This window comes from Schistocerca cancellata, chromosome 6 (assembly GCF_023864275.1).
Source record: "Schistocerca cancellata isolate TAMUIC-IGC-003103 chromosome 6, iqSchCanc2.1, whole genome shotgun sequence".
Lineage (NCBI taxonomy): Eukaryota > Metazoa > Arthropoda > Insecta > Orthoptera > Acrididae > Schistocerca > Schistocerca cancellata.
Genome location: NC_064631.1, coordinates 110798602 through 110822141, shown reverse-complemented (window position 1 = coordinate 110822141; position 23540 = coordinate 110798602). Strand labels below are relative to the sequence as shown.

General features: G+C 37.2%; 1 long non-coding RNA gene and 1 other non-coding gene across 2 annotated transcripts; one reads left to right on the top strand and one right to left on the bottom strand.

Moving 5' to 3' along the window:
• Positions 1-7923: 7923 nt before the first annotated feature.
• Trnaa-cgc (transfer RNA alanine (anticodon CGC)) lies at positions 7924-7996 on the bottom strand. The gene has a single exon. It is a non-coding gene; the product is annotated as a tRNA-Ala (tRNA).
• Positions 7997-20749: 12753 nt separating this feature from the next.
• On the top strand, positions 20750-21491 carry LOC126088101 (uncharacterized). Its single transcript, XR_007519942.1, has 3 exons — positions 20750-20886; positions 21041-21151; positions 21311-21491. It is a non-coding gene; the product is annotated as an uncharacterized LOC126088101 (long non-coding RNA).
• Positions 21492-23540: the final 2049 nt, after the last annotated feature.

Genomic DNA, 23540 nt, shown 5'->3' with positions numbered 1-23540 from the left:
TCCCTATCAATCCAATTACTACCCAAATGTTTCATATTATTGATCTACCTCTCCCAAAATTCTCACATATTCTCCCTGTTTCTCTTATCCTAGAAGAGAGCTTTCTTAAAAAGTTTTGTAACATCACTTTGTTTTTCTTTGGACCAGTACCCCGCCAGAAAAGCTGACTCAAAGTCCTGAGAAGTTTCATATTTATCAGGTACATCTGCCCACCAATGCAAACATTCTCCTTTTAAGCATGCACTGGCCATCCTTAACTTATCTTTCTCTGTTCACGATTTGCATTCCCTTTATGTTATTAAAACTACTGCCATTTCTCACATGTACTATCAGAACTGAAGCTGCATCACTTCTGCCTTGTACTATTCTCTCTAATGTCTCTATCCTATCCTCAATCACACAAGCAGTTCTTTTTAACTACTTTCATTTCCACCTTAGTCTTTTGGCTTTTGAAAATGCGATTACAATGTTCGTTCACTTCAGTCTCCCTTTTTCCACTTTTGGACTTCAACATTTTTAGCCAAGCGTTCTACCTTTTCCTGTACTATGCTCTCAAACTCAGTTTCCTTAAAAGGCTCTCTAACATCATCTTTGAATTTATCAGAATCTTTATTTTCCTCGAACTTGAGCTCAGACATCCTCTTTTGTATCCCAGCCAGCCGGAGTGGCCGTGCGGTTCTAGGCGCTACAGTCTGGAACCGAACGACCGCTACGGTCGCAGGTTCGAATCCTGCCTCGGGCATGGATGTGTGTGATGTCCTTAGGTTAGTTAGGTTTAATTAGTTCTAAGTTCTAGGCTAGTGATGGCCTCAGAAGTTAAGTCGCATAGTGCTCAGAGCCATTTTTTTGTATCCCATCTTCCAACTCCCTTTTAAAATCCTTCAAGCTATGTTTGAATCTTTTATCCAGCTCCTTTTTTGACTGATCGAACTTTTACCTAACAGTTTCTATTTGTTCACTAAGTTGTTTCTTCAATTCTTTCTGTCCTTTTTTATTTTCTCTTCCCTTTTTTCCTGTGGTCTGATCTCGGATTTCATCTGCTCACTCAGTTCTTTATGTCCTTGCTCCATTTTCGCTAACAGCAATTCAAACATCCTTTGTACTCATCCCTTTCCATCTATTTCTCCTTTAACACCTGGACCCAATTTCATGGATGCTCCTTTTTTCTGCATATTCCATAACAAGTCCTGGACCTTTATCTACCAATTGTTCACTGTAACTAGCCACCCAATTATCCTCTTTAACTGTAATTTTGTACACTCTATGAAAACAACACGAAACAAAACAAGTCACCTCCTACCAAATTCCAAACTTTGATCCTAAGATTAACAGATTCGTGAAGACAGTATTAAAATAACTCTCTCCTGTCACAGCATAGTTAATATATGTGGAGAAAACTTATCCCAGAAGTGTACTTTATGCGACTACAGGCCACAAATTTACATGAGGTCTGTTAGAAGTTGATGTCTGATTATTTCACCTCAGAAAAACTTGTTTTACTTCTATATTGTATTGGTGTGGAGAAAGTGATTCAACCTACTCACTGAATTATGTAAATCACACACAATTCCGATACTTATCCTGTTAATACTGTAGGATAAGACTCTTTATCCGTTCACTTATCCCTGTTATCATCAACAACCATGTTATTACACCTGAAAGTGTGGCAACATGACTCCAAGTACGAAGTAAACATAGCCCTCATGGTTTGACAGTTGTCACATCCAATTTTCCCTCACCGTGAAGCTTAGACCAGTAGCAAACAAGTAGCTTTAATTCTATTGACCATTGGTCAGAAATTAACGATAGATGTCACGATTTAAGTGCATGACCGTATCATACTTTAAGGTATGCCAGTTCGCTTTGAAAATAACACTCTTCATGTGTTTACAAGACATCCCTCCGAAAGGAACATAAAAAAACATACAACTGCAGCAGATTTATTTAAAAGAAAGAGATAGTTATAGTAAAATACAATTCTTGTAACTAATGGTGGGTCAGCAAAGCTATATTGAAAGTTAACATTTCATTCAAGCACTTTTATTTATGTAGCAAAAGCTAAAAAGAAAGAAAATAATTTTGTAGTGAAACAAATGATTTGCAGTCTGAACTACACAATTCTGATACTTATAACTCGAAAGAGCACATGATAATGCAGCTTATCTGTTCGTTGCTGGAGAGGCGTGGCAGTGTGTTTAGAAGATGATTATGGCTCGTGATGCTGCAGACAATGTTATTACAGCAACTCCATTTGTCGTATTTCCATAGAAAAATATGCTGGTTACGTCTCTTCTCGATCAGGCTGCAAAGCCATCCACATAATTGTTGGTGAGAATCCACATGTTTAGTATATGCACGTTTATTACTCATTATACACGTCTAGCTCTCATGTCAGTACTTTATTCACTGTTTGTGATGATTTCCGATCACACTACAACTGTTCGTCACATTTGCATACTACTATCGCAAACGCAAATTCACAATCAGTGAAATGTTTCTTATACCTGATCCACAATTGTAATTATGTTCACCATGACAGTTAACTGCTTCAAACAATCGGCTGTTCACTAAGAAGACAAATATATTACTCGTGTTTAAGGAACCTTGGCTCTCTCGATGTAGTCAAATGGCAGAAAAAACTGTAATATCTACTCTCAAAAGCATTGTTGCTAGAGTTTGAGACACAGTCCATTTCGTAATAATCAAACCATATAATCTTTTTGTTTGTAATGATGACTTCAGCTTGGATTATGCTCTGTGACAGTGATCGGAATCGTCAGCTGTAAAGTTCCACAATTCACTGTTTCAGCAAGTTTTTCAGTCCAATGGAAGAACACACCCCTCGCCATATTTTAGCACACATATTAACACTCCCTCACAGTATACTGCTGCTCAATTGTTACTCTCAATATCGCTCTCTGTACTTTCATGTCTAGAATTTATGTGGCAGTCCTTCATAACACAGTTAATATTATAAATTCAGATAAAATAAACAAAAGTATTTAAAGTCTTTCCATATTCAAATAATAATAAGCAAACACATTTATCCAATAGAGAAACTGAAATAAATTGCAGTTACATTTTAATATTATTACCAAACACAGCTATCCTACACTATCAAAGATATGAATACTCAGTCTAATAAAGTGAAAGAAACTACAGAAGGAAACGAAAAAAATTTACCTATTAGTTATTGCTATACCTTCACTGACCACAAACAACTCGTAAAATGACAAGGGTTGGAAAAGTTACTTTTTGAAAGTAACTAAGTTACAGTTAATGTTAATTCCCAAGAAAAGTAAATAAGTTACTATACACCAAAATTAACTTCATCAGTTACTGCTTGTTCTTTTTCAACAAAAATAGTTGTTTAGATGTTTCATCTCTCAATTTCTTCCTCATTGCCTTAAAAACAATACCTCCTATACTGAAAGGTCATTCTATATGTGCTCTAGTTGGTATGTCTGTGTTATATTTAAGAATGAACGTCTTGATTGTGGGAAACTTCTGTATATCTGCTGGAGATTGTAGTACAAATTGTTGAAGGTCCTGTTGATCACATAAGGTAAATGTATTAGGTCTACAACTTTGCTTGCTTCGTTTTGCAATAGACGGCAGTAGCGACAAGTGGGGATTGGGTGGTTGGTCATAAGTGTAATACGGTAAGCTTATGTATCGGTAAACATAACACCATAAAAATATTAGTCGATTTGTGATTGCATTATAAGGTTATTCTCGATTAAGTACGTCAACTTACGTACCCATTTCTCGCCATTTGCGGGATGTTTTAATTTTCTTCTTCAACAAGAAGAAATCTGTGGTTGTGGTTCTTAAAATGCTGGGTAAGACCAATGGTGAGGGAACTGTTAGTGTAAGAACATGTAGAGAATGTTTCCAACGCCTTAAGAATGGTGATTTTGATGTTGAAGACCAGCATGGCGGAGGAAGACACAACGTTGTCGTAGCTACTGAAACAGACGAACATAGTCACAGGACATCATTATCGAAACGACCGCCCCCAGTAGCTGACTGGTCAGCGCAAAAGAATGTCAATCCTGAGGGCCTGGGATCGATTCCCGGCTGGGTTGGAGATTTTCTCCGTCATGGACTGGTTGCTGTGTTGTCCTAATCATCATCATTTCATCCACATCGTCTCACAAGTCGCCGAAGTGGCGTAGAATCGAAAGGTAATTTTGCAGCAGGTCAGTGCTCGACCCCATGTCGCAAAACCCGTCAAAATGTACATTGAAAAGTTGAATGAGAAGTCCTATCCCTCCCGTCGTATTCTCCATACGTTGCTCTCTCTGACTGCCACCTTTTCGATTAGTGGCATACAGTCTGGCTGACCAGCAATTCCGATCAGATGAACGAGTGCAAAATTGAATCGATTCATGGATCCCCACAAAGGCGCCCAGTTCTTGTGCCACGGGATTCTTATGCTATCCAGAAGAAGGGAGAATGTAGTGGCCAGCGATGGGCAATAGTATGAATCATAATTGTTTGTAGTTTTTCACGATAAAGCACCAAACTTCGAGAAAAAACGGTGGAAGCAAAGTTGTAGACCTAGTATTATGTCTCTCACAGCAGAAAAAAATCTTTCTCCTCATCATCGAGTACTTCTGACTCTTCTCTGACAGTGTCTCTTACAGTTATTGTTTGCAGCATAGGTTCCAGCACGTGAGCCTTGTCTACACAGAAATGTGGTTGATTTATCCAGTTGGTTTTGAATTTTTGGAGGAAGCATGTAGACAGGATTAGGTCTTATTTTCAGATACAACTGCAGAATGACTGCATCAAGCAGAGTTCTGCACTGTGTCAGCTTAGAGGATAAATTTTTTGGCTTTTGTTCCAAAGCAGTCAGAGTTGGGAGAAAGAATTCCATGAGAATGTTGTTTAACCTTGTAGCAAGTTCAGAGCCTGTGCCAGTGAACTCAAAACATCACAATATTCTCTTAGGAAAGTAACTTCTTCAGGAGTCAGGGTTAGTCTTGGGAATTAACAAAAGGTCCATGTCACTGTTTTTTCATTGTCACTATCTATCAATTTTTGGGCCCATTGGATAGCCTCATACATTGAATTCCAACTCATAATTACAAATAGACACCGCAAGCATCTCAAGTATGGTCTGCAACTTGGGTTGACTGATTCTGTTTGTCCCAAAGCCTGTAACACTTTACCACAGAGTTCCTTGAAACTTTTTTGAATTTTATATTTCCAAGTGCATGTTAATAATCTTTCATGGTAATCAAATTTAACGTATGAGTTGCATAATGTTGGTAAGAGGTCACTAGTGTCTCGTCTTCAGCACTTTCTGTTCCACTTACTGATTCTAATATATTGAAGCCATTTATAAATTGTAAATCATTATAATCATCATCAGTTTCACATTGTATTCTTACTCATCAACAATATTTTCCCTCTGGAACAATCTAGAAGTCTTGCCAACGTTTGTGCCATTGTCTGTTGTGGATACTTTATTTGGTATGTGATATCCTAACAATGTATCACTTATTTCCTTTGCCATGCCATCATATGTATGTCTTCCTTTCATAGGTCTACATGCTAAGTCTGTCATTCTTCTTTTTAGTGTGATTGTATCAAGCCACTGACCAATTATTCCAGTGAAGCTCCTGAAACACAATAACATAAGACAATTGAAAAGTCAATGATTAGACCTTGATGACACAAGAAAAGTGTGATCTCCACATTAAATTACAAAATATGTTTAGAAAATAAATAAAAGATAAATGATGTTATCTAAAATATGAGGTATTTATGAGAATACCTTTTCCCTTATTCCATACATTTATGGTCGATGACACCTCATATACTAACTCAAGTTCATCTTAGTTTTGGCTTTACATTCTCTCAAATCACTTATTTAATCTTAGCATTTACAGTTTTGCTAGCGCAACTGACAGAGACTTTTGGAATCCCAGACATACAAGATGTTTAAATGATGGCTACAGTATGAATTGCTTCCCATAATTTGGACAACCACCTTATGACATCTGGTAGGTCAATTCCCTTCAGAATGGTTACACAGTCTACATAATTATCAATCACTGGTATCAACAACAGCGATACTTTTTCTTCAGCACCCCATGGTCCATTGGCTGGCAAAAAACAGTCATGTTTGGTGGTAAAAATAAGGCTTTTGTTAAAAGAAAAGAAAAAATTCCTTGACGTCTATATTTATGTGCTGCTCCATGACTCTGCTGTCAATATCTTTATTCTTGGCTTGTGTGTAACTTCTGTGTTTTTCTTACAGTAAATGTTTTTTTTCGTATCCAGGGTGTAATTACAAAGCTAATAAAATGTTTTCTTGCCTTTGAATAATATTTTTCATCAGGTTATGGGCCCAGTATACGTATAAAGGCAAAACACAGTTTAATTAAAACAATATTTGAAATGAGCGTATGTCTGTAAAGAAACATGATTGCTAGCGGCGATTATAAGGTCAGCATTAATAAGCTTGAAGGACCTGACGTCTGGGCCAAATGGAAATGGCATATTTCTATGGTGCTACGTTCATATGGACTAGAAGATATTATTAACGGTACACGTGAACGTGTAGAGTTGCCACAAGATGCGACAAGTGAACAAAAAGAAGCGTATGTGGAATGGCTCAAGGACGACGCAAAGGCAGCAAGTCTTATAGCAAGTGCGCTAAGTAAACCTGTTGCAGAACTCGTCTTAACGTGCAAGAATGCTAAAGAAATCTGGGACAAATTACGCGCCCGATTTGAACGTAGCAGTACTCAGCGTTTGAATATGTTGATTGAAACATTTTTCCGTGTTAAACGTGATGAATCGGAAGATATTAGTGCGCATGTGGCCAAACTGCAAAAGTTATTTGTGGATCTGAACGATGAATTAGCAGAACATGAAGAAAATACGCTATCTGAAAGAATCTTAAATGGTCGAATTTTGTCTACACTGGGAAAAGACTACGACAATTTTAAGGATCTCTGGGATACGATACCGACAGAAAAGCAAAGCTTGAATTTATTGATAGAAAAACTCTGTACTATTGAACTGCGTGAACAAGACGTTAATGGAAGTGCAGCTTTTGTCGTTTCTAAAACAAGAAAACGGCAAACAAGCAGTTCACTGACATTCTTATTGCTAAATTCTTTGCCACCATCACATCTAAATTGTTTGTCAACATGTCCATTAGTTCGTGCTTCATTTAAAAACTGCTTAAGCACAGTACACACTTCACTTTTGTGTCTTAAAAAGAAAATTCGACGAAATTTACTAAAATCGTCTTTGAAACATACATAATAATGCTTGCCTCCAAAAGATTTCGTGCTCATTGGTCCATTTACATCCGCGTGGATTAATTCACCAGTAGGACAACTTGATCGTCTCAAAATTTTTGGCACAGGCTGCTATGTTCACATTAACAAACAATTCCGTTCCAAGTTTAATGATAAGGCAGTTTTTGGACGACTTGTTGGATATGTTAATGACAAAGATGGGTTCAGAGTTTGGATTCCATCTAAAAGAAAAGTGGTGTTGAGTCACGATGTAAAATTTAAGCCAGAAATTGTTTGTGATTTACATAGTGATCATGTTGAATTTGAAGTCCCTCGGGAAGAATTTAATGATCCGAATTCATCTAAAGATGACCAATGTAAATCTCCTAGGCTGTACACTTCTGAAGGAAGCCAAACTCAAGAAAAAATTGGCACTCTCGATTCTAGAGAAAGTCAAGAGTCGAGTGAATCTGAAGAAAATAAAGGAGGAGGAGGAGGATCTTGGTGTTTAACGTCCCGTCGACAACGAGGTCATTAGAGACGGAGCACAAGCTCGGGTGAGGGAAGGATGGGGAAGGAAATCGGCCGTGCCCTTTCAAAGGAACCATCCCGGCATTTCCCTGAGGCGATTTAGGGAAATCACGGAAAACCTAAATCAGGATGGCCGGAGACGGGATTGAACCGTCGTCCTCCCGAATGCGAGTCCAGTGTGCTAACCACTGCACCACCTCGCTCGGTAGAAAATAAAGAATTAACAGAATTTCTAAAAGCAGAAGCTGCTGAATTTTCTAATGAAGAGAAACAGAAGAATAAAAGACAACGAAGAAAACCAACCTGGATGGAAAGTGGTGAATTTTGTATGGCAACAAAAGTTGATGCACTTGGATACAAAGATCCAAACTGTTTTTCAGAAATATTGCAGTCAAACGAGAAGGAAGAATGGATGCAAGCTATTAGTGAAGAACTTCAATCACTTAAGGAAAACAATACCTGGGTGCTGGTTGACCGTCCGAAGAATGCCAAAGTATTGCAAAACCGCTGGGTTCTATGGCGAAAGGTCGCAGTCAATGGAAGTACTCGCTTTAAAGCCAGATTGGTTGCAAAAGGCTGTATTCAGAAAGCAGGAATTGATTATGACGACGCCTTTAGCCCTGTGGCACGTTATGACACCATACGAACTCTGTTGGCTGTAGCTGCTTCAAAGAAAATGCTGCTAGAACAATTCGATGTAAAGACAGCTTTTTTGAATGGAATACTTGAAGATGAAGTACATATGGAACAACCAGAAGGTTTCGAAGATGGTACAGGCCGAGTATGTTTCTTAAAAAAAGGTCTTTATGGGTTGAAGCAAGCGCCACGTTGCTGGAACAAACGTTTTGTTGAGTTCATGAAGAAAGCTGGTTTTTCAAACAGTGATGCAGACCCATGCCTATTTTATCGTAGACAAAATGGAAATAGCCTTTATGTGGCAATCTACGTTGATGATGGCCTGATTGTCGGCAGTAACAAGAAAGAAATTGCTGTTTTTATGGATGTTTTACAACATGAATTCGAAATAACAACTGTCAGTCTTGACAATTTTCTTGGCATAAAAATAAAGCAATATGAAGATGGAGCAATAATGATAAGTCAAGACAAATACACAGAAGAAATTCTGCAAAGATTTCGAATGGCAGAATGCAATACAATCTCAACTCCTATTGGACGTGAGGACAATAATCAAAACGAAGAAGTTTCGTCATCTGTACCCTACCGTGAAGCAATTGGTTGTCTCATGTACCTTTCAACAGTAACTCGTCCAGACATCACTTTTGCAGTCAATAAAGCTGCTCGAGCTATGGAGAAACCAACCACTGAAGACTGGAATAGAGTAAAGCGCATTTTCCGGTATTTGAAAGGGACCTTAAATTTTGGAATTGTATATAATAAAAAAGAAGAGTTAAAGATTTACGCTGATGCAGATTTCGCAGGTGATAACCGGACAAGGCGCTCAACAACTGGAATTCTTGCAAAGTACTCAGGTGGTGCAGTGTCATGGACAAGTCAGTTGCAGAAAGTAGTGGCCACATCCATAACCGAGGCGGAAATAATTGCAGCTAGTGAAGGAGCAAAAGAGTTAGTTTGGTTACGTCGTCTGCTATCAGAATTAGTGGAAATGTCAGGGCAGCCTCCAGTTCTTTACATTGACAATGCTAGTGCATTGAAGTTGGCAAAAAATCCAGAATATCATCGACGTTCTAAACATATAGAGGTCCGACATTTCTATGTTCGTGAAAGATATCTGAATGGTGAGATTTTCTTGGAACACATTGATGGACACAACCAGTTGTCAGATATTTTGACGAAACCTCTTGAACAAGTTCGATTTAATTTTCTATGTTCAGAAATTGGCATGCAAGAGACAAAGCAATAATTTCATGATTTTTTCTTTTGGAGGAAGTGTTAAAAGAAAAGAAAAAATTCCTTGACGTCTATATTTATGTGCTGCTCCATGACTCTGCTGTCAATATCTTTATTCTTGGCTTGTGTGTAACTTCTGTGTTTTTCTTACAGTAATGTTTTTGTTTTTTTCGTATCCAGGGTGTAATTACAAAGCTAATAAAATGTTTTCTTGCCTTTAAATAATATTTTTCATCAGCTTTGATATCTCCATCTGTGAGTTTGGCACTGGCAGGATGTAAATGTGCGTTGCCAAGAAGGAGTTGAGTGTTCCTCAGTAAACTGTTGTCTTTCAAATATTTCTCTACAACTGGTAAATATTATTTTGGGAACGTGGTTTTAAAGATTACTGAATTCATTTGTGCTTTCTTTTTGAAAGCTCTAGATTTCTGTGTTTTCCCTTTTAATGTAAGCTTCAGCTTGTGGTTGCCAGTTGTATTAAGACAAGCAAATATGGGAACTCGTTCCTTACTTTTATTGTACCTGGATGTCACAACTTCCTTTTTTGAATCAAACTTTACAGAAATCAGTTTTCCATTCACAGTCACTACAAGTTTTTTCACTTATCACCAGTTTTGGAATCTTTAAGTAAAGCACAGAGGACAGCGCAAAACAACAATTTAACAATGAATGTACCTTGGGTGTCTGATATACAGCTGAAGAAAGAAAGAACACAGGGTTGTCAACAGAGCTGATTTTTACATATGGTCATTGTTGTTTGTAAGTGCTAGAAGAAGACTTGTAAGTACAATTTGTTGAAGAGTGGTTCCAATAATTGATTTAATATTATTAATAGAGCATGTTTGGTACATTACAACTGTAACTCGAGATGTGTCAGAAGGACAAAAGAAACATAAAACATTTTGAAAGGCCACACAGCATTGTAGCTGGCGCCTGTTTCCTAGAGCCTGTGAAAAGTACAGTACATACAGTAAATTAACCATTATTTTATCATGGAGAAGTATTATTATGATATTAATTAAGTTGCCCAGTGGAACAGAGGTCAGATAGTGATGAGCTGCATTGTGGAGAGTCTACTGTATTTATAATGCTGAGAATGTTCCCTATTTGAATAAAGCAATGGTATCCATCACATTTTTATTTAAAGACCTAATGCTAACAGCAACAGAAAATTAACGTGCACATTTTTTTAAGTTCGCTGTGAAGCTCCAACTGCTTTGCATTCTTTTCCCATCGGTGCACTATCTGCAACGACAGGAATTATTTACTTCCATCTGATGTCGAAAATTCAACCACGTCAGTATAATCCAGCCAAAGCATGCTTGTGTCGTCTTCCTTCTCAATGTTGTAGAGACGTGTGAAACTAAACATAACATTAGAGACTGCATGCTATTCATAAGTGACATTTCACTTGACTGTAACCTACTCATTGGTGTGTACCAGTGCATATTTTCAAATAAAAATGTTATGAATAAATGAGCAGGAATTAAATGCAATAACAGCACTAAAAATTATAATTCAGTCATTTCATATGTTCATTGTTGAAAAGATTTAATTTCTGAACAAATGTCACGTTTTTTAAACTAAAGGCTGATATTACCCTGTCTTATGATACTTACAACAAAATTTGTTACCTGCAATAAAAAGTAACGACACTTTCGTTAAATCGTTACCAGTGTTGCCAACAGTTAAAGTGAGTTCCTCATCTGTTTCAAGTGCAAAAAACCACCATAAAACCACTAACAAAAATACCCCTACTCCCATAATAGCTAAAATTTCCAACAAAATTATTTAATTATTACAACAGAAAACAGTAAGTATATTAGTAATTAGTATCTTTTATTATTAAATAAAATCTTCACAATCATTAAATGAACATACAATAAATCAATCAACAAGTCAAGATCAGGAGCATATAAAGAGCTCTGTAACAACAGCTAATCACATAAATGAATTCGCCTTCTTCAGATGAATCATTTTTGTGTGCATCATCATCATCATCAGTTTCAAACTGGTATGATTATTTCGTACCGAATTTTGTACAACGTATATCGGAATTTCATATTCGTTGCAGCATTTTCCTTCCAACCTTAAACCGCAGCTATACGTAATACAGTAGTTAAAAGAGTTAACTTCATTCTATTCCTCTGCTTGTTTTTTATGACATTCATACTGCTACATAGTCTCTCAACATCAGCGTTGGAATGGGGCAGTATAGAGAGTAATCGCAAAAGTCACTAATTCCTCAAATGTGGATTCCCCTTGAGCATCTTTGAAACGCAATATTTCATTCCAAAATTTTTTGTGTCTTTGGTTTCGTGCCAGTTCAACAAATGAAATTGTCGCCACTGATCATCCACTCTTGCTATAAATTCTACACTTCTATTGAACTGATCCATCATCAATTAGATTTTCTTTGTTGTGATTAAGTGCTTGTTCAACACTTATCCCAGAATTTTTTTCATCAATTTCAAATTTTCTGCCAACCTGTTTTTTATCTCTTCAATTAGACTGACTTGCTATAAATGTTATGCACCGATTACGCAACATTTCTTCGTCTTGCCATGGTTATACTTTTTCTCTCATTTCAAGCAACTGCCTTTCAAAGCGAAATCCGCGATAGCATCTTCGATCGAAGAAATCACGAATATTTCTAGTAAAATAAATAACTTTATTTGCAGATAAGGTAACTTTGCTGACAAGCATATCTATCAGGTTGGTCAACTCTTCAAAGAATTTGGTGTGATCTGTATCTTTCGATACGAACATTTTATTCATTATGTTTATTTCAATTAATATTGGATATAAAAATGAAATATATGCGTAATTACTCTCGTTTGCACACACAGCGTGCAATAACTCTGCCATGTGACACCTTTCGCGCACTTTAGCTGATGAAAAATTTGTTTTTAGCTCTGATCATTGTGTGCATGTTCTTGATACAGCGGATTCTATTGATAGCCACCTTGTATGACATGCTTGAACTGTTTTTGACGGTTTCTGTCCATCGTTGATGGTTTTGTATAGCTCCTTATAAAGAGATTGTCTGGTAGAGGAGCAACTAAACCAATCATGATGTTCTTGTTGTGGTCTTCAGTCCCGAGACTGGTTTGATGCAGCTCTCCATGCTACTCTATCCTGTGCAAGCTTCTTCATCTCCCAGTACCTACTGAAACCTACATCCTTCTGAATCTGCTTAGTGTATTCATCTCTTGGTCTCCCCCTACGATTTTTACCCTCCACGCTGACCTCCAATACTAAATTGGTGATCCCTTGATGCCTCAGAACATGTCCTACCAACCAATCCCTTCTTCTGGTCAAGTTGTGCCACAAACTTCTCTTCTCCCCAATCCTATTCAATACTTCCTTATTAGTTATGTGATCTACCCATCTAATCTTCAGCATTCTTCTGTAGCACCACATTTCGAAAGCTTCTATTCTCTTCTTGTCCAAACTATTGACTGTCCATGTTTCACTTCCATACATGGCTACACTCCATACAAATACTTTCAGAAATGACTTCCTGACACTTAAATCTATACTCGATGTTAACAAATTTCTCTTCTTCAGAAACGCTTTCCTTGCCATTGCCAGTCTACATTTTATATCCTCTCTACTTCTACCATCATCAGTTATTTTGCTCCCCAAATAGCAAAACTCCTTTACTACTTTTAGTATCTCATTTCCTAATCCAATACCCTCAACATCACCCGACTTAATTCGACTATCATAGGTCTCTTTAATTAAAAACTCCAAATCTCTTCGTAAAAATTCTTTTGCAGCAACAGAAACAGCCAGTTGCAAGGAATGGCACAAGCAACGTACTAAAATTCGGTGTGGTACCTCTTCTTTCAATTTCGTAAATACTCTGTTATTTACTCCAACCATGACAGAGGCATTATCTTTTCCAATTTTCATGTCACAAATCAGATCGTTGAAGTGTCTTCTTTATAGCAGAGACAATAGCTTCAGCATTACATTCGTGCAGTTGAGCGAGATCAAGGCATGTAGATACTAGTTTTTAGTGTAATTTACTGTAATAAACTATAATTAACCCGAAGTATTTATGTACAACAATATCAGTAGATTCATCAGTTAATAAGCTAAATGGTTGATCATTGCAATCTTGTTTTAGAACGTCAGTGAAATGCAGTGCTAACACATTTTTTTGTAACTGAGGTGCACTTAGTTCGATGTCTGTTTCATGACTGTGATAATTACCTGTCCCGCATGGTCAACTACATGTATACTTAGGCTGACCAGACGTCTGGTTTAATCCGGACATGTCCTCCTTTTTAGCTCTTTGTCTGGGGTCCGGGCGGATTTTTACAGTGTCCGGCTTTTTCACAAAGTTGAGCGTAATACAGTTAAATTTACAATTCGTCCCGTTCTATTGCTCTTTTCTTAAATACTTTAACTATTGGCACCAAGCCCCTACCACGCCGTAGCGAAGAAGTGAGGTAACTGTCCCCCAATTGAAGCAGCTGATCGCCGCCGTTTGCAGGGATGAATCCTAGTACTGGTCTTGTGATTGGAAGTATATGAGACGCAACAAGAGCAAATTGAAGCACAAATTAAACACGTTTGTTAAAAAAAATACTGAGTATTCGAGATTATTTTGAAAGTATACTTAAATGAAAGGAGTTTCCTAATTTCTGAAATACGTCTGCATAGAGACGCAAGATTTAAGAATGTAAGGCTCTTTCCTGACGAGGTGGAGCGAGTTTACATCGAGTTATTTGCGTTAGATAATTACGTGAAACTTTTAAAGTAGCAAACAGTACGATTATTATTTAATTCACGTAATTTTTCTGTCAGGTCCTGTTTGCTTTTTTTCGACTACTGTGTACATTTTGCACGCTTACTTTTGTTTAGCACAGTATTGTCTACACTCGATTTTTGGTGTGATTAATTGTAATAACCCATATCGCTTTAATAACCCATATCGCTTTAAATAACGTAGGAATTTCATTCGCACATTAGTTTTTAACACTGATAGCACCTCTGAAAGTGGTTTGCAACATTTGATCAAATATTTTACCATTTACGAAGTATAATCACCAACTGACAGTACATGTTAAGTATCTAAACGCAATTATTCGACCTACCTCCGATTCATACTTAATATATATTTGATTAAAAATCTAAATACCTATCATGTGCCTAGTTCTTCATTCAGTTCATTTTAGTACATTAACCCTGTTAGTATTTTTAGTAATTATATGTAAATACATCATAAGTACTTGACATGCAACAAAGTACCTTTGTCTGTAATCTAACACTGCAAATTTTTCCCTATGTAGCTTGCAATTTTTGTAGCAGAAAGTTTATTAGATACAGTATAAGATATAAGTTTAGACATCAGGTTAGGCTATAGAACAATCTTCTGTCAGCTACATTTAGCATTTGCATTAATTGGATTTGTGTACAAATTGTTACTTTCCAATTTATCCTACAACTCAGAGACATCACATATTGGTTTATCACAACCAAGATGTAGTGTCACTTCAAAAATATCCTGTAACAAACTATTATTGGTATTTTGACAACTCTCCATTAATACCCTTTATCATTATCAACATTTCTCACTTTAAATAAATAGTGAAAGCAAGGAAATAAAATACTAGGACCAAAAAGAGCCTCTGCAAAGACCTAAAGGTATTAAGAAGAGTCAGCTATCCATGTTTTCAGTAACTTACCAGAGCACATTAAATGTCAAGTAGTGGAGGTCAAAACAATCAAAGAACTTTCTATGTGGCAACTCCTTGAAATCTATTCAGTAAATCTTAAATTTATTATTTTGGTTATAGAATTAGCACTTTAGTACAATGATGTAATGATGTTTCACTGTCTTACACCGACATGTACATTCCCAACTTCATTCTACACCTCATGGAATACTACTGATGTAAAGTTTAGTAGAAGGAGGTAAGAGGTGTGAGGAAGGACCACCACACTACAGACATTAATTGGCATAATTAGTTTCACACAATTTAATTTTGTACGCATACATAAGAAAGACATTTACAACTGTCTGAATTATTCATACACAGGTGGTAAATGCAAGAGTTGGAATGATACAACAACGCTATTTTCAATTTTAAACAGTTTGATTTTTAATTAAAAGTATCATATTTCACCCATCACAGATTTTGAAATAAAATTGATTTTGTCAGTGTCTGTCTAATAACTTTTTTGTGTAATTTTGCATTGCATGTGTTTGCAATATGGTGACAACAAACAGTAACATACTGCCTTACAATTTATTTTACAATAATGTACAAATGATTCTCTGGGAAAACATTTTCCATCATATGGTCCTTCAGTTCAGGAAATACGTCCTGCTGCATTACTATTGGCACAACATGTGACATTATTTCAATGAGTGTATTGCTTTTCTGAATTACATTAGTTGATTTTACAACCTGTAGCCATATTATCTTCTCAGCTTCTCTGAAAACCACAATTACTCCTGCTGATGGCATAATCAAGCCACCATTGTTTTTCCTCCTTAACAAATCAGAGAACTGAACTGCTTCTCCACTAAATAAACTATGTACACAAGAACTGCAGTTCAATTTCTTTACCAGCAAAACCTGAAATGTATACAACAACACTACTAGTCTACTCTGTTAAGTTATTTGGCAATATCACATAATCATGGTCAGACGCAGACTCCACATTTCTTTCATCAGTACAGTCATATCTCCTGTTATTGCAAAACTCAACTGGGTCATACGAAACACGATTATTTTTCCCATGCCAAGGTAAAAGACATCATTTTGAACCTGACAGTTAGCAGTTGCCTTAGGTCTGATCTCATTTGAAAGGAGGAGGTTCCTATATGCTGCTCTGAACTGCAGGTAGGATGGATTGTTATTCCATCCTAACCTAGATCTAACTAAAGAAAAATACATTTCCAGATTATTCCGGCTAAACTTGTACATCAGCAAGTAGTTCATCTTTTTTGTCATGATTACATCATTATACCCGCCTTTAATAGTTTCACACAGTGCTAATATCCCAAGTATGGCTGTCTTTCTATTACTTTTACATAATAGATTCCCATATGTATCTCTATGGAATGTCAAATAACCAGCTACTGTGTCAAGAAAAGGCTCCAAAACACACTTATTACTCTACCGTATTGGTGCTTTGTATCCCTTAGCCAAAGGATTTTTTGAATTGAACATATCAAATATTTGATCAAAAATGAGACAAAAGTCTGCTGTTTCTTCAGATCCCTGAAATTCCTCTAATTTTAAATCGCAGCGTAAATATTGCAGTGCAGAACTAACTGAAGCTAACTTCAATTTCATTTTTTGTTGTCCAGACTTCAAGTGCAATAATTTCAGTCTATTAGCTAGAGTAAGCCCCTCCCTTTCTTGTGTACAATGCAGCTTTTCTATATATTGCCAGGAGACTTTCCTTCCACTTCCATCGACTAAATTCTTGTATGTACCAAACATATTTCTAAGTAACTTGATCCTATGGCAAGGATCTAAAATTATATATACATTGTCACCTGTAACAGGATGAGAAAAATAGGGTTTCATATCTTCAACAGTAATATTTGCCCCTAACTCCTTTGCCATTGCAATGTTAGTGGAAAGTCCATCACAAGTAACAGCTAACACACTGACATTTACATCATACAACATTGTAATGGCCATTCCAATAACTGTTTTCTTCTCCCAGGCAGAAACATGATCAGTTAGGAAGTATCCTGGAGGGGTCTTCCAATGATGGTTGACACCTACTGCCATAAGAACTAATGCTTCTTTACATTCAACACCCTCTAGTCCTGATGTTGGCACACACTCAAAATTAACATAGCCTACAAATTCACTTCCATCCCACTCAACACACTTTTTCATTGACATTTCGTCAAACATTAACGCACAATACACTTCACAAGACGATTTTGCAACTCTTGCCTTTATAATGTCAAAACTTTCTGACGTAAAACCTGGCAAACCTTCTACGCAATTGTACCGTCTATGTAAAGTACTTGCATGTGGTAGGGATAAATTAAATGTAGGCTACTGCAAACATATCTGTAAGCAGCAGGTGAATAAAAATTACAGCAAAAACGTTTAATCTATCCGAATATTGCTGTTATCTGTTTTTGCTTCAATCTAGGATCTCCAATAACATGTCACTGTGAGTAGCGTTAATAAGTGAGATTACTTTATCGTTTACTAAGTTTTTAGCTTTTAGTTCTTCTAAAATATTTGCTAATTTGCAAATTTTCTGCGTCTGTCTTTTGCACTTTTTGTTCACTGTATTTAACTTAGTCTTATATTTCACAATTTTTGCTGCCTTCCTTTCTTCAAGTTTTTTGGACTTTCCCTTCAGCTTACTTGGGCTTGATGGAAATGAATAATTGTCGTCTCTAGTGTAACCAGAAACGTGCACATCCACACACGTTTTCTGCTATCTCAACATTTCTTGGCTTTGAAGGTTTCCTTGCCTCGGTAACCTGGAAAAGTAACGTTGAAAATTATACACACTGACAGTATTTCCACACTATTTAACCTAGGCCTATATTGTACAATTTCCAGGCCACTATACCTTTTTCAAATGAGTTGGAAATCCAAATACTGTCGGTATAGCATCGTCCTTCAGTTGACATCTATTTACATAATTTTCCATGTAACAATTCTCTTCAAAATGAGGAGTGCACAGCAGATGATTTGCTGTCCGTTGGAAGTTCTCTCTCCGGGTAGCAACTATCCATTTCCGATTTAGAAAATCATTTGTAAGGGGAAACCTAAACAAAAACAAACGTTCATGATGTATTATTTCTCCATGAAAATACTAAATACAAGTAATAGAAAGTAACAAACAACCAGAAATGACTGACCTGTGAAATGTAACATTGTTTCTGTCTTCGTCTTTGCTTCCATTCTTACTGTTACAATTAAAAGCAGCACACGAACGAACCATGTTTACGCACTGTTTCCCTGCTAATGGCTTTTATCACGTTCATTGTGGGGACGCGACGCTAGCGCCAATGCGCAGTCTAGTTTTTATTTAGTAAGTTTATGATTGGCACAGCCTTCGAGAAGGCGGTGTTAGTTGGTGGCACCAGGATCGTTGATGTTATCGTTGATCAACCTATAAGCGAATGCAAATATCGATTATTTAAACTTTTCGTTTCGTATCTTCACTTTGTATTGGCTTGGCTTCCTGTAGTGCACGTGTGATTTGTGAGTGTAATTTTTAACCGAGTGAGTTACGTAAAATATTTGGCTATGCCTACACGAAAGTGTACATTTTCTGATGTCCTTTCCTGCAAATATCCGGCTTTAAGAAAGGGAGAAACGAATTTGAAGCAGAATGTAAGATACGTGGAGCTAGAACGAACGTCTCAGTGATCAATAAAGGTAAGAAATAACTCGACAGATTAACTGTCATGGTTTTATTTCATTGTTTCATTGTCATTCAATTTATTTGTATTCGGAAGGTTAAAGTGCAGTTTACACGTCGTCAGCTGCTCCTTGAATTGTAGATCTTGGTAGCGGTGTGTCGAATGAAGGGAGGTGAATGGTCTTACGTTTTTCACTTTATAAACAATTCCGTGTTGTTGACATAAAACAATTGATGCCACACTGTCACCACAATCAAAGTTTTTAATTGTTTTTATATTGCTCAGTTAACCACCACCTGACCATCAGTAACAATTAACTACTAGTTTTACCGGTAATTCCCGGCAGTCACATGACTTGTATCCACATATGCAGTTGACCCGTTTGATGTTTCCTCTTTTTTCTTACTTTGTCCTCCTTTTTGAAGCCGTTTGTCCTCCTTTTTAAACAATTGATCTGGTCACCCTATGTATACTAGTATGCAAGGCTGTGTTTAATGCAAGTCTTGCTTCTTCCTTTTTTTCTATTCCCAATGGGCTCTGACTTAAAAGAAATTTTAGGCCGCTTAGTTACAATCTTCATCAATTTACTTAATCAAAGAGTGGTCAAAGACGTAAAACAGATTAATGAATGGCTAATCAATCTGGAAAAAAGGTTGCTTACCTTTTTATTTTGTAGAGGCTTCTTTGACTCCTCATGAGACGTCACATCTCCATAGTGACTCCTAAAAACTATGCCACAAAATATTGCAGTTGACTCCCTAACCTGTAGTACTTTCAATAATTTGATGCCAATTTTTAAATGTGGGTCTTCAAGCCAAGAATCCAGAAACTTTTGCGTATGTTGTGGTTTCGGCATAGCTATACACGCATCAAGTCGTGAAATAATACCATTCACAGAGAATCACATTTGTATAGTGCATACCTCGAACGACGACAGTCAAGTTCCTTTTGCGGCACGTCTGACATGACGCACCCTGTCTGAGCCACCAAGCGTTCAGTGGTTATTCGAAGCGGCAAAGAAATAAGTGAGCACCCATTGTTTGAAACCAGATGCTGCACTCCCTACCTCTGCACAAGCCGCCTTAGCTCGTGAAATGAACTATAACTATGTGCTACTAAATACTGTTCATTCTGAAGGGAATCCCCGCATGTAGCCTATCGAGTGCGATGGTTGATTCGATGCCACATCGTTACGCATCAGTGTTGTCTTCGCAGTAAAAGTTAAATACTCCTGAAATCAAAGAAAGTAGAAATAACGTATTTCGAAACATATAAATAGCTTAGTGGTGTAGAGATCGCATTTTCAGTAACTGAAACTGAATTCTATTAAACCACTATAAAATCCACCAGCCGCTAGAATCAATATTTCGCCACTAAAAGGATGGTAGAAACCACCAGTTTTAGTGGAAAATCCACTAAGTTGGCAACACTAGTCGTTACCGATAAGATAAGAGTAACTTAGCTACAGTTTACCTTTAAAAGCTAACTGTTACTAGTAAAGTAGTGATGGGCTAAACTGCGATTTTCCGATATCAGTGATTTCTGTGAATGCTACTTTTGAGTATCTGTGATTCTTAACTGTGATTTGTCGCAGTTAAGAGTCGCAGTTAAGGAACATAGGTCGTGTATCCCTCCGCCACTGCTATTTCTGCGATTTCTGCTACTTCCGCGATTTCTGCTACTTCTGCGATTTCTGTGACTTCTGCTACTTCTGCTACTTCTGCGATTTCTGTGACTTCTGCTACTTCTGCGATTTCTGTGATTCCTGCGATTTCTGCGACTTACCACCGTATGAGAAAGTTACATCTGTCAACACAGAAAATTGCATCTCAACAAACCTGTCTTTGGCAAGTATGTTTTACGTTTTTTCTTCCGTTGGCTTTAATTTTGTATTAAAGAAACAACTGTGAAAATATTAATAGTGTAATTAATATGTAAGTAGCCGTACAGTACCGTAATAGTTCGTATTTAGAAAATGAATTGTAACATATTGTTATGTTCACAGGTACCTGAACTACATTTCAGTCACTCAGTAAAGTGATAACTCAAAATATCATTGTCAACAGATCTGAAGAAATTGCCACTGCGTCTTTAGACCGTTTTCGTCAGACGAGAGGTGAGTTTCTAAGCGTTTCGATGGACTTAATTACTTCAGTGTGATCGTTCTTGCAAATGTGATATTCATTATAGCAAATATTAGCAATCTACTCTGTCAATTATATTGCTAGTAATTAATGACAGCAAAAATTGTTTAATAATCCTTGTGTTTTTGCAGACACAGTTCTGACTCTGATTACTGGTTGCTGTACGTATCTATCCACATCAAGGCTGTTTTTGAGAGAGACTCGTGAAGATTCAAGACAGTTCTTAGAGGATTTGCAGTTTAAAAGTGAAATAATTGTGAAATAAGTGTGTGAATGATTAAACTGTGTTTTATTGAAGTTGTTGTGCGATTTTAAAGGAATAATAAATGTCGAATACAGTGAGTGAATAATAAAAATCTCATTTTCCACATGTTTAAGCCGCCCTATACCCATAATTTTCCGCCACTTACTTATTGGTAAACACTTGTTGGAGAGTGACATGCCGCCCCCACCCCCTTTCTCCACAATCGTGGTGTGACACTGACCTGTAACATATCCCGAAGTCTACAATATGCATTTTGAGGCTGTTGATATGAAACTGGGAAGTACAGATCTTCCAGTTACATCAGGAATAGCTTAAGTGCATTACTTGAAAGTAACACAGGAAAAGCTTACTTATGTAGGTGGTAGTAGTGTCGGTAAAAAGTTCTTGTGTGTGAAGTTGCCATGTAGAACACCAGGTGTAAAACTTTTCTCCCGAGTCTTGAACTGTGTCGGAACAAAAGTGAGGCATTCATATGACTGTTTTCATTTCTCTACACTTATACAGATGTCTGAGTTCTGCTGTGTAAACACTACAAAGTCCTGTAGGCATGTGGAGTATTAACCAAAACTGTCATATTGGAAGCAGAATCAAACACATTTGTTACGTTACTTGATATTTTCAGGAGAAAAAGGCAATGTTGTTTCTTATTAATATAATACATTCAGAGTCACAGCAGTATTTGACCAACCATAACTGATGTTGAATGTGCATGTCGTCATATAATATGAAGGGCTTATTTCAATAGTGGTACAAGTCCATTACCTCCACTTTTCTGTCTACAATGCGTCTGAAATTAGTGATCCAAACAAACATAAATAAAGGTTCATCTCTAGCAAGAAGCCATATGCTTGAATATTTCTGGTATCTCAAATGCAGATTTGTCAGCGCTCATTTAACTTTACGACTCTGTATCTCAAAATGAACAAAAATGGACTTGTACCACTATTGAAATAAGCCCTTCATATGCACACACAGCACATCGTTCTCGTGAGGCACAAGGCTCTCATAACGAAGTACGTACGTCGGTCAACAGATGACACTAGGAAAAGTATGTTAACTGCGCTTTTTAGTTGCTACTTGTGACTCTTACTTGCGATTTGTCACAGAAATCGCAGTTTGACTCGGTAGCGAATAGCGTAGTATGAACTTTGCTCAACAGATGGCAGTGCTAACTGCGCTTTTTAGTTGCTACTTGCGACTCTTAGTTGCGACTTGTCACGGAAATCGCAGTTAGACTTGATACCGCATAGCAGAGATGGACGTAGTACGAACTTTGGCCAAAAGATGGCACTGTTAACCGCGCTTTCTAGTTGCTACTTGCGACTCTTAGTTGCGACTTGTCACGGAAATCGCAGTTAGACCCGATACCGTACCGCAGAGATGGACGTAGTACGAACTTTGGCCAACAGATGGCACTGTTAACCGCGCTTTCTAGTTGCTACTTGCGACTCTTAGTTGCGATTTGTCACGGAAATCGCAGTTAGACCCGATACCGTATCGAAGAGATGGACGTAGTACGAACTTTGGCCAACAGATGCCACTGTTAACCGCGCTTTTTAGTTGCTACTTGCGACTCTTAGTTGCGACTTGTCACTGAAATCGCAGAAAGCAGTGCTAAATTCGAGCAATAGATGGCTCACGTCTTTGAATATGAAATACTACTTGCGACTGCTAACTGTGACTGAAATCGCAGTTAGATTCTGTAAAGTTGCTACTGTGATATCTGTGACTTCTCAGTCACTGTGATTTCTAACAGATACGCGATTTCCTGCCCACCACTATAGTAAAGGCGTTACAAGTACGCGTTACTCACCAACCCTGAAAGGAGCGAGTAGTTTTTCGATAGAACTGCAATTACGAATATCTTTTGGCGATCTAGAAAAAGTTGTGCACAACGCTCGTTATGATTATAGATACGTAACGGGAATTTATTTTCTGTAGCAATAGGAAATTTTATCTTTCATTGCAGTAACTGCTGCATTTTCATAGCAAATAACGTTTTATTTTGATGTTATGCTCTTGTTCATGTTTTATTACTGGATTATTACTGTGCGGCTGAAGTAAAACGCTTTGTTGGAATTCATAATATTAAGGGG